General features: G+C 42.1%; 1 protein-coding gene across 1 annotated transcript in view; it reads right to left on the reverse strand.

The window, feature by feature from the left end:
* Positions 1-8,788: 8,788 nt before the first annotated feature.
* The window catches only part of TRIM44 (tripartite motif containing 44), a 171,877-nt gene continuing 166,009 nt past the window's right edge, over positions 8,789-14,656 (reverse strand). The window contains exon 6 of the mRNA XM_027837657.1: positions 8,789-10,246. The gene's annotated coding sequence lies outside the window, so the exon portion shown is untranslated. The remainder of the gene's footprint in view (positions 10,247-14,656) is intronic.

Consider the following 14,656-nt stretch of genomic DNA (forward strand, 5'->3'; position numbering starts at 1 on the left):
GCTACTGCTGCTACTATTATTGCTGCAGCTGCTGCTGCCACTATTATTGCTGCAGCTGCTGCTGCTGCTGTTGCTACTATTATTACTGCTGCTTCTCCTCCTACTGCTATATAAATCTCACCTACATGAAGACCAGTGATTTCACCGATGTAGGGGACACCTGGTGTGAAAACTCCCTCTACTGACTCAGATCAGTGACTCTTCAGTAACATAGTCTTAGGAGGCTGACTGGGGCATTCGGTGGTTAAATGACTTGCCTGTGGTCATGTATCAGAGTTAGGATTAGAGACCAGACCTTCCCAAGCTTGAGCTCCAGGGCCAACCCTTTATGGTGACATCATGTCATTAACGTAGCCATATTTTGGGACAAAGGCTATGGACTGAACATTTTGATAGGGCCAACAATATCTTCATCCCATTCCTCCTCTAAGCTAGACCAATGTCAAGAGATCAATGTCAGCTTTGAATTGTAACCTTGATTTCTGAATTCAGTTGGCAAGGAAGCAGGAATTCCTGACATGACTTGGGGTCTTAAGAGGAAGAGGGGGTAAGGACTGTTTTTTCCTTTCAAAAGCACCAAGTTGAAATTCTGAAACAGAATTAGATTTGACTGTTGTCCTCAGCCCTCCCCACAACAGCAAGATGATGGACTATATGTTGGGCTGCTACGTATGCAAGCCTGGAAAAGCCATTGCTAGGGATGGTCCTTAAACACTCTCCACTTTCGACAGGTAGTTGCAATCACCAAAAGTCTGAGCTGGAGTAATTTGATCCCAGGGAGAGCAGCATTTAAGAAGAATTGGGCAACAACTCCAGACAACTGACTTCCCATAGCCTTTTCTTTCAACTCCATTTTCTCCTACTAATTAAGACTGATCCCTTGATTGTCTGCCTGCCTGCACATCTCTGTTCAGCTCTAGTGTCTTGTTAAAACTTGCAGATACTCCTACTGCCTTGTGATTTTTATCCCCCTTGTTTGGACGATGGAAACAAAAGCACTGGCAGGGTTTGCACCTAGTGGAGATCAATACAATCAAAGGTTTTTAGCTTTCATCTGGAAAGATAAAAAATGAGAGACAGTTAGGAGTGGGGGATGGGATGGAGCAGCGGGGGAACTAGTAGTTTAAAAAAAGTGATTTTTTAAAAATGAGCCCCTTAGAACCCCAGACTGACTTATGGCTTATTATTATCTGCCTGATGAGCAAAGTCAAATTCGTGGCTGCAAGACTTCCAAGTGCTGGGCTCAACAGTGACCCCTCACATGGAATGGAGTCTACTGTCTACTGCTTCTAGTGAGGTAGGAAATGTGTGTGGGGGGTGGAGTGGGGGTGGTCTAATGATTTCTCCAGGAGATGGAAAGTCTGACTTCTTGGGTTCTGCAGTTATTTCACTCTCTGACTGGGTGAGTGGGTGGGGATGGTACCTTGTTTCTCTACAGTGAAAAAGTGGAGGCTAAATGCTACTCCCAACCTGCTAGAAGACGGATGAATGGTTCCCATAAACCAATCTGGGAAAATGTTTCATTTGGACTTTATTAATTTGGGGATGGGTTAATAATAATAATAACAAGTCACATGTATCTAACCTTTTAAGGTTTGCAAAGCACCTTGTATACATGATCGAATTTGAGTTTCTGAGTAAACTAATACAACTAAGCAAATTAAAGGAGTAAGCAGGATGGAATGCCTAACCTATTAATTCATCAGGTTTCAACCACAGGGCCCCTTACAGGTTACCTCCTCCAATTTGCAAGCCCAGGCAGGAATCCCCCTGCCATCCTTTAGAAGCACATGCATCAATACAGGGTTCTCTGGATTCAGTTATCTCCACATTGCACATACTTATACTTGCACACATTATATGTGTTGTTTTCCATGATAGCGGAGATGTTACCCTTTTCTGTTTATGTCATGGTCCCCTTTAGTAGTCTGACAAAGGTGATGGACCCTTCTCAAAATGATGGTTTTAAATTCATCAAATAAAATATGTAGGATTACAAAGGAATCTAATTGTGTTAAAATTCAGTCATGTATGCATGTATCTGTCTATCTATCTATCTGTCTGTCTGTCTCTGTCTATCTATCTAGATGTAGGTATATATATGAAATATAAAGAAACATGTTTCTTTGTATTTCTTTTTATATCTCTACCTCTATCTATCTATTCTCCTCCTCCACTTTATTCCATCACATCCCGTTTCATTCCAAGGCTGGCTCTCCAGCACTACCTCACACAGCCTTGCATATCATCTCATTGATGATACATGTTTACAAAAGAGAGTTTTGCCAGCCTAGTTAGAAATTATTATCTCCTCAAAAGTAATAAAGTACATCCATTATAAAATACTTTTAAAATAAAACTTTTTATTAATTCAAAAGTAAGGTTTTTCTGTGATTCAATATATGTGTGTTTTGGGCAGTCACCAACTCATAGATTTTGAATTGGATGAGACCTTGGACATTTTGTCCAAACCCCTCATTTTGTAGGTGAGGAAAGTGAGACCCAGAGAAGGCAAATGTCTGACCTACAGTCATGCTGGCAGTAATAAGCAGAGCTTCCCAGTCCTCAGACTTTAAATGCAGTGCTCTTTACACTGGATCATTCCCCTTTGCTCTGTATGGGTGGGGACCATGTTTGTTTTTGCTATGAAAGTTTGATACTTAGGCTTCACGATGATGTCTAACATTGTGGATATTCCCTTCACTGACACAGATCATACTCCTTCTGCAACTCAGCACATGGTCTTCAATGTGCATAGTTATTATAGAATTTCTAATGAAAACGAACAAATAGAATCCATCACTGTCTGGCCATCCTAGTGATGAGTATCTCCAACTTAGCTAGGTTCGTCCTCAGAAGACAGACATGAATCCCACCGCCGGCCCAACGCTCAAAGCCCATCCATCTGGGATGGGGACTGCTAGTGCTTTTGGAATCCTCAAGAGCCCAATGTCAATCCCACTTTCTAGTGAAGCTTCAGAAAAAGCCTTTATTGAAGGATGAAAACTTGATCCAAGAATAAAAAAGTTTCCTTTTTTAAAAGTTATTTTTTTTCAATATCTTCCTGAGCAAAGGTATTCCAGGGAACTCAGTAAGAGTAGAGAATCCCATATCCAGCAGCTGTTAAAAGCATCAATTCAAACCATTTCCAGTGACATATGCAGATAATTATGAATATTTACACCTAGTTACTTCTTCTGTGTGCAACTCTGAAAGATAAATGATCTTTTCAGTAATAGTTTATTGATTTCCAAATGCGCAAGGAGGCCCAACTCAAATGTCATGGGGGAAGTGCTTAATTTATCATTATCAAATAATTTAAAGGATGAAGGTGACATTGGGAAACATTAACTCAAATATTAAACTTCCCGGAAAGATGGATTCCCTTGTTTCATCTAGAGAGCTGAAGAAAGATAAGAGATGGATAAGGAGAGAACAGTGACTACACAATCCTTGGCAAACCTTACCCCAGAAGACCTGGAGCCGTGCTGGCCATTTTTCTTTTGGCTGGTTGGAATGTTTGAAATCTCCTGTTACCATGTTAGATCAACTCTAGCATGGTCTCTGTGACCTTGGTGAAATACAGGAGTGATTTTACTTGTAAATTATTTTGATACCCAGAGCACAATGCCTGGCACATAGTTGTTGGTACTTAATAAATGTTTGTTGATTGCTTTTGTCTTGCCTAGATGGGGATATGTAATTGAAATGAGGAGTCTTTTGAATTGGTCCAATAGTACATCTATCTTGGATGGGTGTTGCCAAAGCTCTAACTAGCTTTTGTATCTGGGGCAGCAGCATTGGGGTTGGGGGAAGGTAGGGAGAGTGGTCTGTTACTCATGATGTAGCCACTGTGTGGAGTCAGCATCCCAGGACACTTGGAATTTTTTAAGCTAATGAAGGGAGAGGAAGGTACTACTGGGAAGAAGGGGAGGCTACATTTGAGACCACTAGGGAGGTATGGTTTGGGAGAGAAGTAGCTGTGACTTAAGATAATATTGCTAGTGACTTCTAAATGTACTACCTTGAAGCAAACCCCTAGTGGCCCCATCTTTGTTGTGGGTTCTACTCACTGACTGTGGAAAGGCAACTGGGCCGGGTTGACCAGGAGGAAGAGAGGGAACTGGCAGTTCACATCACATTCGGAAAATGGCAGTGTTGTCAATGATCCCAGATTGTTCTCTGTTGTCTAACGATATCTTCTTCCTACCAAGATTGTTCTAGTTCTGCAATGTTTCTGGGTATTATCATTCGACACTATGATCTCTGAAGGTTCTGAATTACTGGAAATCCAAAGGCTACAGAGGTAGAAATGCCCTAGTAGGCTAAGACAAGTTACTAATGATAACATGTGCACAAAAATTGGCCAAAAGAAGACAGCGTTAGGCATGTGTGAATGGAAAAGGAGGTGGGTGGATCATCTAATGGGAGTGAAAAATAGAAAGGCAGCATAGATGTTACATGAGTGATTCATGTAATTGTCTGTGAAATTTTGAGGTGGGGGAGAACCATCAGAAGAAGACATTGGACACATTGGGTAGATCACCTATGGATGGTCTATGGAAATGCACATGTTGAGAAGGCTTCTAGTCCTCACATGGATGAGATCAGATCCATCCTTGTATTAAAGGCTTACCTTCTGCTCCAGATTTGGGCTTCCTGAGTCTGTCATAATTTTCTTTGTCTTCTGTGCTTTGCTTAGTTCTTGCACATATTTGATGGATCAGATTCAAAATGGAACCTATTGACACTGGCCAGGGTTGGGGGGAGGTGTTGGTGCTTCATTTGCTTTAATGGCTGATATGTTTGTACATACATGGGCTGCTTCATAAATGCTATTTGGTTAGAGGATATTGAATTTAGAGCTGGGAGGGAACTAAGAGGATATTAATCCAACCCCCTTATTTTGCAGATAAATCCTGTATAGCACAAAATTCCAAGACATCTCTCATTTCTCACTAGTACAGCGGTGATCCATCATTGCTGGCAGCTTTTAAAAGTGAAAATACTTTGTGCATGTATGGCACATTGTAGTTCTCAAAGGGATTTCAAACATGTATGTATATATGTATGTATGTATGTATGTATGTATGTATGTATGTATTTTTTCATTTAGGCCCTAGGACCCTGAGAGGCAAATAGGGAGATGTTATTCTACTCTTTTTTACAGATGAGGAAACTGAGGCTCAGAGAAATTGTGACTTGTCCATAGTCACCTAGCTGGTTCGTTGCAGAGTCAGGATGAGAAATCTGTATCTTGACCTAGGACCTAGGTTCTAGTGCCCTTTCACCTGCAGCTACCTGACAGTGGAATGTGTCACTAGGGGATATTTTTACTTTAATATGGATAAATGAGGGGCAGCACAACACAGTGAATAAGCCTCAGCCATACTAATTGTGTGACCATGGGCAAATCCCTAAACTCTGAATTCTTCCAAAGCAACTTCCTAAGACTCTAAATTACGAGAGATAAGTATAAGGAATTCCCAACACTGATAGAATCAAGGGTCTAGAGCAGGGGTGGGGAATCTGCAGCCCCGAGCCACATGTGGCCTTCTAGGTCCTTGGATGTGGCCTTTTGATTGAGTCCAAGTTTTACAGAACAAATCCTTTTATTAAGGGGATTTGTTCTATGAAGTTTGGATTCGGTCAAAGAGCTGCACTTGAGGACCTAGAGGGCCACATGTGGCCTCAAAGCCTCAGGTTCCCCAACCCTGGTCTAGAGCTAACAACAACAATAAAAAATGAATGAAGCCACTATTTAGTCTAAACCAAAAGAATGAATGTGGAACTGTGGAATTTGGTGGAACAGGGTAGCAGTGGCATTCTTCTGGACAAGAGTAGGGGGAAGTCTTCCTGTCAAAACATGTAGACATTTGTTTCCTGATAAAGCCTAACAGAAAGGATTCTGAGGCCTTGTCATAAAGCCTAATCTGAGACTTGAAGCTTTTCAGTGATTAGAACCAATGGAATAAGATTTCTTTGCATGCTTGCTACTTAGCGAGGAATGAGAACCCTATCCCACCCCTTACCCACTGAGTCACCTTGAAGCAATACTTCATGGGCTGATGAATTTTTGCCAGGACTCCTTTGAGCCTGTGAGAGTAAGAGCCTGAGTGACAATTAAGCCAGAACTTGCAATTAGGGTTGGACAGACCCCTCAAAAGGGTGCAGAAGTCATCAGGGCCGTGCCCATGCTTTGCCTACTTGAGGTGTTATATGTATTTACATTTAAGAAGATGAACTGGGTGGAAACTCATGGCTTTGACACTGGAAGGGACCTTCAAAACTCTCTGGTCTAACCCCTGTTATTTTACAAGTGAGGAGAGTGAGGCTCAGAGAGATCATGTGATTTGTCCAAGGACACAATGGTAGAAAGTATAAGATTTGGGATTTGAACCTAGATCTGAAATCATCCTCATGGCAAGTGCAATGAGCTAAGGTTGCCCAGGTGACAACCCAATCTTCTTTTCCATCCTGGTAATCATTTTCAACTGAAATTACAGCTTTCTATTAGGTTCTCCAATAGTTCAACCTAGACTGTGAATTCCTCGAGGGCAGGGGCCTGTCTTAGCTAAACTTTGTGTCAAATGAGATATTTGTCAAACACTTAGCACAGTTTCTGGCACACAGCAGGTGCCTAATAAGTGCTTATTCCCTTCCCTTCCATCTTCCCCAGTTCTGAACACAAGTCTCTGCACATAATTGGAGACTAATTCATGTTGTCCAAGAGAAAAAATAACCATTATTTCTATAGTTCATGGATCACTGTGGGGACAGTCGTAATGTTTCATTGTGAGGGTGATAGTTTGGGGGTGCAAACAGTAAGAGACTAATGCTTTGATGCATCAGGCTCCTTCAAATTTCTGGGGGGGATGGCTTGCTGTTCTGCTAATTGCGGACTTTTCAACCCAAACTGAAATCTCCAAGTGTCATTCTATCCTTGCCATTCTACTTTCAGTATTTTCCTCCCTACTTTCTAATGAGCCCCAGGGAGAGAATTCTTGAGTTTTGTGGATAACAAGTCTATATCCCAGAACTCCTTGGGCTTGAGTCTGAATTAATGAAATCAATCACACAATGAACCTCGCTTTCCTTCCAAAACAAACCATTTCAATGGCAGTCAGGCACTGTAATCAGCACCCAATTCATCTTGGAGACATTACCCACTTCCCCTGATGAATCCTCCTAGGGGGCTCTCTTGCAGACCCAGGGGGTTCTGTGGCCAATCAGGACTTAATTGAGAACCGGAGTGGTCCCAGAGGAGGATGGGAGCAATGATCCTCTCCTGTTCAAGGGCTAGGAGGTCACCCTATAGTTTGGCAGAAATTTCTATCAGTTTTTTTTGGGAAATGGACCTGGCTCCAGGCTGATGAGGCCGTTAGACAGGCACGGATGAGGCCTGGGCAAAAACCATTGCTGTGGGTTTAAAGATTCCACGGTTAAAGTTTTATCAGGCACTATGGACAGCAAGAGGCCATAAAGCAAATTTTAAATCCTTCCTAAGAAAAAGCTAAAGTGCTTTCCCTTGTGCATTATTGAGATATGATAATTTATTTGGACAAGTTGCAGTAATATTTTTATATTCTTGGTTATAACCATCTCATAAACTCCTGGATTTCCAAAATCATGATTCAGGTAGCAAACTTATTTTTAAATTGGTTCTCATGGCCTTTTCGAGTCCTCTAAAATTTGCCCATCACAAGGACAGAGTTACTACTTCAGGGGGCATGGTGGAAATCACTGATGGGGGAAAAAAAAGGGCAGAACCAGCTCTACACTATAAACCTAATAACTCCTCAGTAGTATCTAGTCTGCTTTTAAGGAATGGCCTCTGAAAGCACTTTCTGTTAGGGTAGCTGCTGTTGGTACAAGTGATAGGGTAGGGCTTGTCAATATAACACCATCACCATCTCTCTATCAACTGATGGGCAGTTGACACACAATTCAAGTGGGCTTAGTCGCTTGTAGACAGATTGTGGATGAGGAACGAGGTCTTGCTGAAGCATCCAAAGCCTGTTTGCCTTTTCCTATGCCAGGGCTCCTACTGGGGCCTACGATGGCATTGGTGAGATGGAGGTGGTGGAGGGGAGTGGGGACAGGGAGGGGGGAAGCAAAACTGTAACCAAGAATCTGGGTCCTCTGGATTAGCAGCACTTCTGTTTCAGGAGCCAGAGACCCCCGGACACTAAGGTGAGGCTGCTAGATTGGAGAGACTGATGCTCCTTTAGGGCTGGGAATGTTTCTTCATTTCTGCCATTGTATTCGAAATGCTTGGCACATAGTAGACATATAATAAAGGCTTGCTGATTGACAAGTGAGGGAGGAACTCATCCTTGATGAGTACCATCTGATAACTTCCTATTATTCTTTCTCACTAAGTAAATTCTGTTATAGTAGCTAGGTGACTAATCTGAGTTCAAATCCAACCTCAGACATTTCCTAGTCACATAGTCATTTAATCCCTATCTGCCTCAGTTTCTTCATCTGTACAATAGGAATAATAGCACCTACCTATCCAATGAGATACAATTGTAAAGCACTTAGCTTAGTGCCTGGCACATAGTAGGTGCTCAATAAATGCTAACTAGTATTATTATTGTTTCTACAATGCTGAAGCAATCTAAGTACAATCATCAGGCCTCCAAATACAGGGTGCCCTTTAAATTTGTTGCCTTGAGGCAAAGACCCTTTGTTCTGCCCTAGTTATTATCCTGGGTTAGGGGAGATGTTGGAGACATTGGTCTGGACTCTTCCACGTAGAAATAATTTCACACCACACACAAGATTCAACAGCAAAAATTGGAATTCCAAGAGAAAACCAGTTCCATTTTCATCTCTGGGGACCAGTTGCAGCAAACCATTGCCCACCCACACACTGAAGCCTCCCAATCCACCCCTCCGGAGCAGAAAATCACTGAGCTGTAGGTGTCATGATGTGGGCAGCCGTCAAGTAGGCCTTGTTGGGTTTCCATCCTCAGGGATCAGGCTTTTTTCTTTGGTTCTGACTTAGAGGAGTCAGAAGGAGACTTGGTGGTGCTGTATCCCAAAGACCAGAGCTTCCAAAGGAAGGTGAACTTGCAGACAAGGTTAGAGAAAAAAAACCCTCTAATCCTTCTCTGGTTGTCTGTGATTCTCCATTAGTTGAAAAAAGCTAGGGTGCTGGAAATAACTTAGAGGTTTCTAGTTATAGAGGGCTATAAAGGATGGTTATCTTCTAGGAGTTAGGAGATGTTAGAAAACCTTAAACATGTGTTGAAGATCAACTCAACATATCACTTAGATACAAGGATCTCACTCCATTTTGAAACAAGAACAAGAAGAGCAGAAACCCATACCAAAGCTACCACTTCATTTTCATGACTATCCTGGCCTTTTAATGTGTTGTGAGTAACATGGGAATCTACAAAATTCCCAAAGAGAAACCAAGCTCTGACAACATGGTTCTAGGAACCTTTGAGAGGTGACCTTGAAGACTCGGGCAATCAGTGTGCCAATTAACTGAAGCAAACTTTCACCAAAGTCAAGGGTTAATCTCTCAGCACTGAATTAAGAAACTGAAGTCCTGGGCAACCCCATCATTGAAAAAATACCTGGGTATCTTTCAGTCTCACATGGCTATTTCTTTCCTTCATTGCAAAGGCATCCATCTTAATTAATGGCCACATCTTCTCAAAACACCAGGGTTAGACTTTTGGAAGAACATCAATTCAACACAAGAGCTCCATTACTGGGTCCAACTTTGTCATGATGTAATGGAACCAAAGTGGTTTTTTTTTTTTGTTGTTGTTGTTGTTGGTGGTGGTGGTGGGTAGGGGCAAAAGAGCCCACCCTGCCCAACCCTGATACCTCTGGATACTACTGGGTTCTTCTAGAGAACAGCCTTCCCTGAGTCAGTGCAAACTTGCTTCCGGGAGATTTCACAAAGGACCCTTCTACCCTGGCCCTGGCATAGAACTGCTCCTGAAGCCCACCACGACAGAACCGAGGGACACGAGACAGACAGAAGGCCACAGCCCTGGGAGAGATGCATGTCTAGGGGCAGGTCACAAATCTGGGGGCTGGGGATACAGCTCTTGTTGAGAAGTTCGTGGAGAAGTAGGAGGGTGAAAACACACGTATTCACATACATATGAAGAACTGAGGACTTTGTGTTGCTGCTGCCACAAACAATTAAGCATTCATTGTTTTTTTCTCTTCTCCTGTATGTTTTCCTGCTTAGGGGGCTGGTTAATGAGGGATTTTCCTAGGAAGAAAAAAAAAAGAATTTATTTGTCAGTGTGGAGAGCTTGTAATGATAGTCTTTTCTTTTCCTTTCCTTTCCCTTCCTTCCTTCCTTTCTTTCCTTCCTCTTCTTTCTCTTTTCTCTCTCCTTCCTTCCTCCTTTTCTTTCTTTCTCCCTTCCTTCCTCTTTCTTTCTCCTTTCTCTCCCTCCCTCCTTCCTTTTACTTTTTCCTTCTTTCTTTCTCCTTTCTTTCCTTCCTCTTTCTGTCTTCATCCTTCTCTTCTTCCTTCCTTCTTTCTTTTTTCTTTCATTCATTCTTTCTCTCTCTCTCCCTCTCTTTCTTTTCCTTCCCTGTTCCTTCCTTCCTTCCTTTCTCTTTTTTTCTTTCTTGAACTGTCTGTCTGAATCTGCCTCTCTGTCTCTTTTTTCTTAAAGTTTTGTCAAATGAATTACTAGTTAACATTAGGAGGTGTGACCTTCCCTCTAGGTTAAAATCATCCATTCCCAGCATAGTACAAGAATGACAAAATGATAATAATAGAGTAAGCTTCTACTCTTTTCTCCTCCTCTCAAGGAGTGCAGAAAGGCAAAAGCAAAGACAAAGAACCCCTTCTCCCAACCCCTCCCCCCCTTGCCATCCTGGAGCAGTCTGGCCTCAGTGGAGTCTGGAGTCATTCTGTTCTCTGGTAATAATGGCAGGTAAGAGACCAATAGCCTCTTTAGTGTTACATGGACATTTTCCATTTGAAACTGGGTCAAAATTCCGACTCATTTCACTTGGACCACTGAGTAGCCGTTGGAGAAGAATTTCAAATCATTACTGATGATTTGTCATTTGTCAGCAGAATGATGGGTGTCAGACAAGCTCTGGGATTGTAGGATTTGGGAGCCAAAAGGGATTTTAGAGGTGACAGACCATCAGAACTGGAAGGATCTTCAGGGGATACCTAGTCCAATCCACTCCTGAAAAAGAATCCCCGAGGGCAGCTAGGTGGTGCAGTGGATAGAGCACTGGCCCTGAAGTCAGCAGGACCTCAGTTCAAATCTGGCCTCAGACCAAACACTTGACATGTACTAGCTGTGTGACCTTGGGCAAGTCACTTAACCCCAATTGCTTTACCAAAAAAAAAAAAAAGGAATCCCCAATATCACATAACCAACAAGTGGTCATTGGGTCGCCAATGAGCTTCCTGCTTCCTTACCAAACACCTTCCAAGGCAACCATTTTATTCTTGGATAATTCTAATGGTTAGGAAGTTTTTTCCCAACATCAAGCCTAGAAGAGACTTTTTTAACCTTTTCACCTTTTACCCATAATTCTACCCCTAGGGCCAAGCAGAATAAGTCTAAATTCTATTCAGTGTGGTTGTTCTTTGAAGGCAACTTCATGCATCCATAAGTACCATTTGTGGCAGAGGGTAGAACCATGAATAGTGGGGAGCAGTTGTGAAGAGGTGTGATAGCAGGGGAACCCACCCAAAAAACCCCCAAACTTTTAACAACCAGAGCTATTTGTCTTTGTATTCAAGGTGTTTAGCGCATAGTAGGTGCTCAGTTAATGCTTTCTGAATAGAACTTAGTCCATATGACAAATGGACTGTCTCAGTTGATAATAGGTTCCCTCTTTACTTGAGGTCTTCAAACAAAGACTAGGTGATGGAGAGCTCACTATTTCTATAGTAGAAGGAAAAATATAAAGCAAAGCAGTATCAGGCATCACTGGCTCAGTTGTTATCTTCCATTTTCCATGCTTCACCTCCCCTGTGACCAAAACGCTTTCTTTTTATCTCTTAGCCTCCCCATGCCAGACCTGGGGTGGGAGCTGTCCCTTTAAATTGGTGGTATGCTTGTCATCTTGTGCAAAGGGAAAGCTTTAACTAATGGACCTGAATCCTGTTAAGCCTAGGGATTCCGAGACCTTCATTGGTGCCCGGGACCAGCCCTCCAAACGAGAGACTCTCCCATTATTCCCTGAAATGAATCAGACTGGCCACTCCTACCCTGTTATTCCCCAACCTAATTTTTCTTCCTTGAACAGAGATGGGGATTTGAGTAGAATCAGGGGCAGAAGGGGATTCCTTGCACTCATTCTTTATTACTAGCAATACCACATTGCTAGTAAATCCTTAGGCAAATACTGAGTAGTACAAAGTGCTGCAAAATCATTAGAATTTTCCTTACAAGAGAAATGTAGTTTTACAGGTGAATTATTTTTTTTTATATCCCACTGCCTAATGTCTTTAGTAAAGAAGTAATCAATCTACATGCATTCATCAATGCCTACCATGTTCCAGGCACTGTGTTAGGTACTGGGGAGTCAAAAACAAAATAGGTGGTCGTAGCAATAATAATGATAAAAATATTAACTAGTATTTCTATCAAGCTTTACGGTATAGCCTCATAACAACCCTGTGAGGTAGGTGCTACTATTACCCCCATTTTACAGATGAGGAAACTGAGGCAGACAGTGATTTTTTTTTTAAGTGACACACCCAGGGTCACAGAGCCAGTAAAAGTCTGAGATTGGATTTGAACTCAGGTTTTCCTGACTCCGGGTCCAGTGCTCTGTCCACATGATCACTTGGTCTTTGTTGACCTTAGCTTTCTTCATTTACCTGTGTTCTGGGCCCTGAATTTAGACTTCTGAACCCATTCTTTGACCCCTTGGGTCACTTCTGCACTGCAGCACTCACAATGCTAATCTTATACATGGCAATGCCTCAGTTTTGTATCCACCCTCCATCACTCACTCTTGCTTTCATATTTTGCAAATGTCATTTAAATCTAAGTTGATCTGGTGAGTTCCCCATGTCAGCTTGTCAATCTCTTTAGACAACTTCCCCTCTTCCTCCTCATCTGACTTGTTTCTTTGCATATTTAGAATTTTATTCTTGAGATCTCCCTAGCCCTTCTGGGCTAAATTTCCCTACAGAATTTTTGCTCATAGGATCCTGGCTATCCTTCCCCTGAACCCTCTGAAACCAATTCTCCCCAAATCTTGGGTACATGCACATCAAACTATATTCTCTATTTTCCTCTCCTCTGTCAAAAATTCTGATATGGAATGGTCACTTCCCCACAATGTTCCCATCATTGCCACCCCCAACAACCTCTTCCTCTCCCTTTGGGAGAACCAGATACAGAATATAATTTCTCCTTGTTCCCTCCTACCTTTTGAAGCATGAAATTATCATTAAGGCAGATAGAAATACTATTGTACTTAAAGTCAGAAGATATGGAAATTAACTCCACTACTTACTTCCTGTGTGACCCTGACCTGGTCATATCCCTGTCCAGTCAGCTGTCAAATGATCGTTCTTTCTAGGTCTAAATCTATGATGCTATGCAATGATTAGTCACTCTTCTTTTGGCAGAGAGTTCCAGCAGATATTTAGATCTTAGACGTACAGAAAGAGGGAACCATAGAGGTCAGGCCCAAACTCCTCATTTTACAAATGAAGAAACTGAAGCTGAGAGAGGGTAAGTTACTTGCCTAGGGTCACATAGATAGTAAGTGTCTGAGGTCAGATTTGAACTCAGGTCTTCCTGATTCCAGGCCTAGCTGGAACAAAGGATTGAGATGGAGACTCCACTTGATTTTATTTTTAGTTTTGGGATTCCTTCCCAGCCTCCTTCCCTGGCTCAGCTTCATCTGCATGGGAGATGCAAGAGATATTGAAGAGTCAGAGAAAAACTGGGAAGGAGAGAGACAGAGACAGAGACAGAGCCAGCAAAAGAGAGAAAGAGATAGAGGGGGACAGAGAGAGAAGAGAGAGAGAGAGAGAGAGAGAGAGAGAGAGAGAGAGGTCATAGAAGGGAACATGCTCTCTATACACTTCCCTTGGCCACATGCAACTCCTATATGAATGTCTTTCCATACATGTTAGGCATGTCCACTCTTCCAATTAATAGTATTATGGGAGAGTGTGCCCAACGTTTGTGGGGGAAATATTTTAAGGCAACTTTTCATACTATGCTGTTTTATTTAATGCATTTGTTTTGAACTAATTGCTCACTCTGGCTGACTATAAAAGGTAAACACACTAATGGGGGCTCATGAATTGTGGTTTTTCAGTGGATGTAGACCCAGTGAGTAACTTGCAGTAGGGATAGTTTCTTGTAGAACCCAAGTGTAATGGGGTTACCTCCAGCTGCTATACTGAAACTTATTTTACAGAAGAAGAAAATGAGACTCAGAGAAAGAGAGGAAATATTTTATCATTATTTTACAGATGAAAAGACTCAGACTTAGAGAGGTACACATCTACAGATGAGGAAACTTCAGAGAGGTGAAGTATTTTGTCCAGCTAATAAGGATTAGAACTAATCTTTGAAGATGTGTTTCACTTGGCTCCCTGTCCAGCACTTTTCCTCCAAGGCATCAGGTGTTGAAGGAGGATTAGATTAGATGATGTGGAAGCTCCCTCTCAG

The sequence above is a fragment of the Vombatus ursinus genome, unplaced genomic scaffold (assembly GCF_900497805.2).
Source record: "Vombatus ursinus unplaced genomic scaffold, bare-nosed wombat genome assembly UNPS02014822.1, whole genome shotgun sequence".
In the NCBI taxonomy this organism is placed as follows: domain Eukaryota; kingdom Metazoa; phylum Chordata; class Mammalia; order Diprotodontia; family Vombatidae; genus Vombatus; species Vombatus ursinus.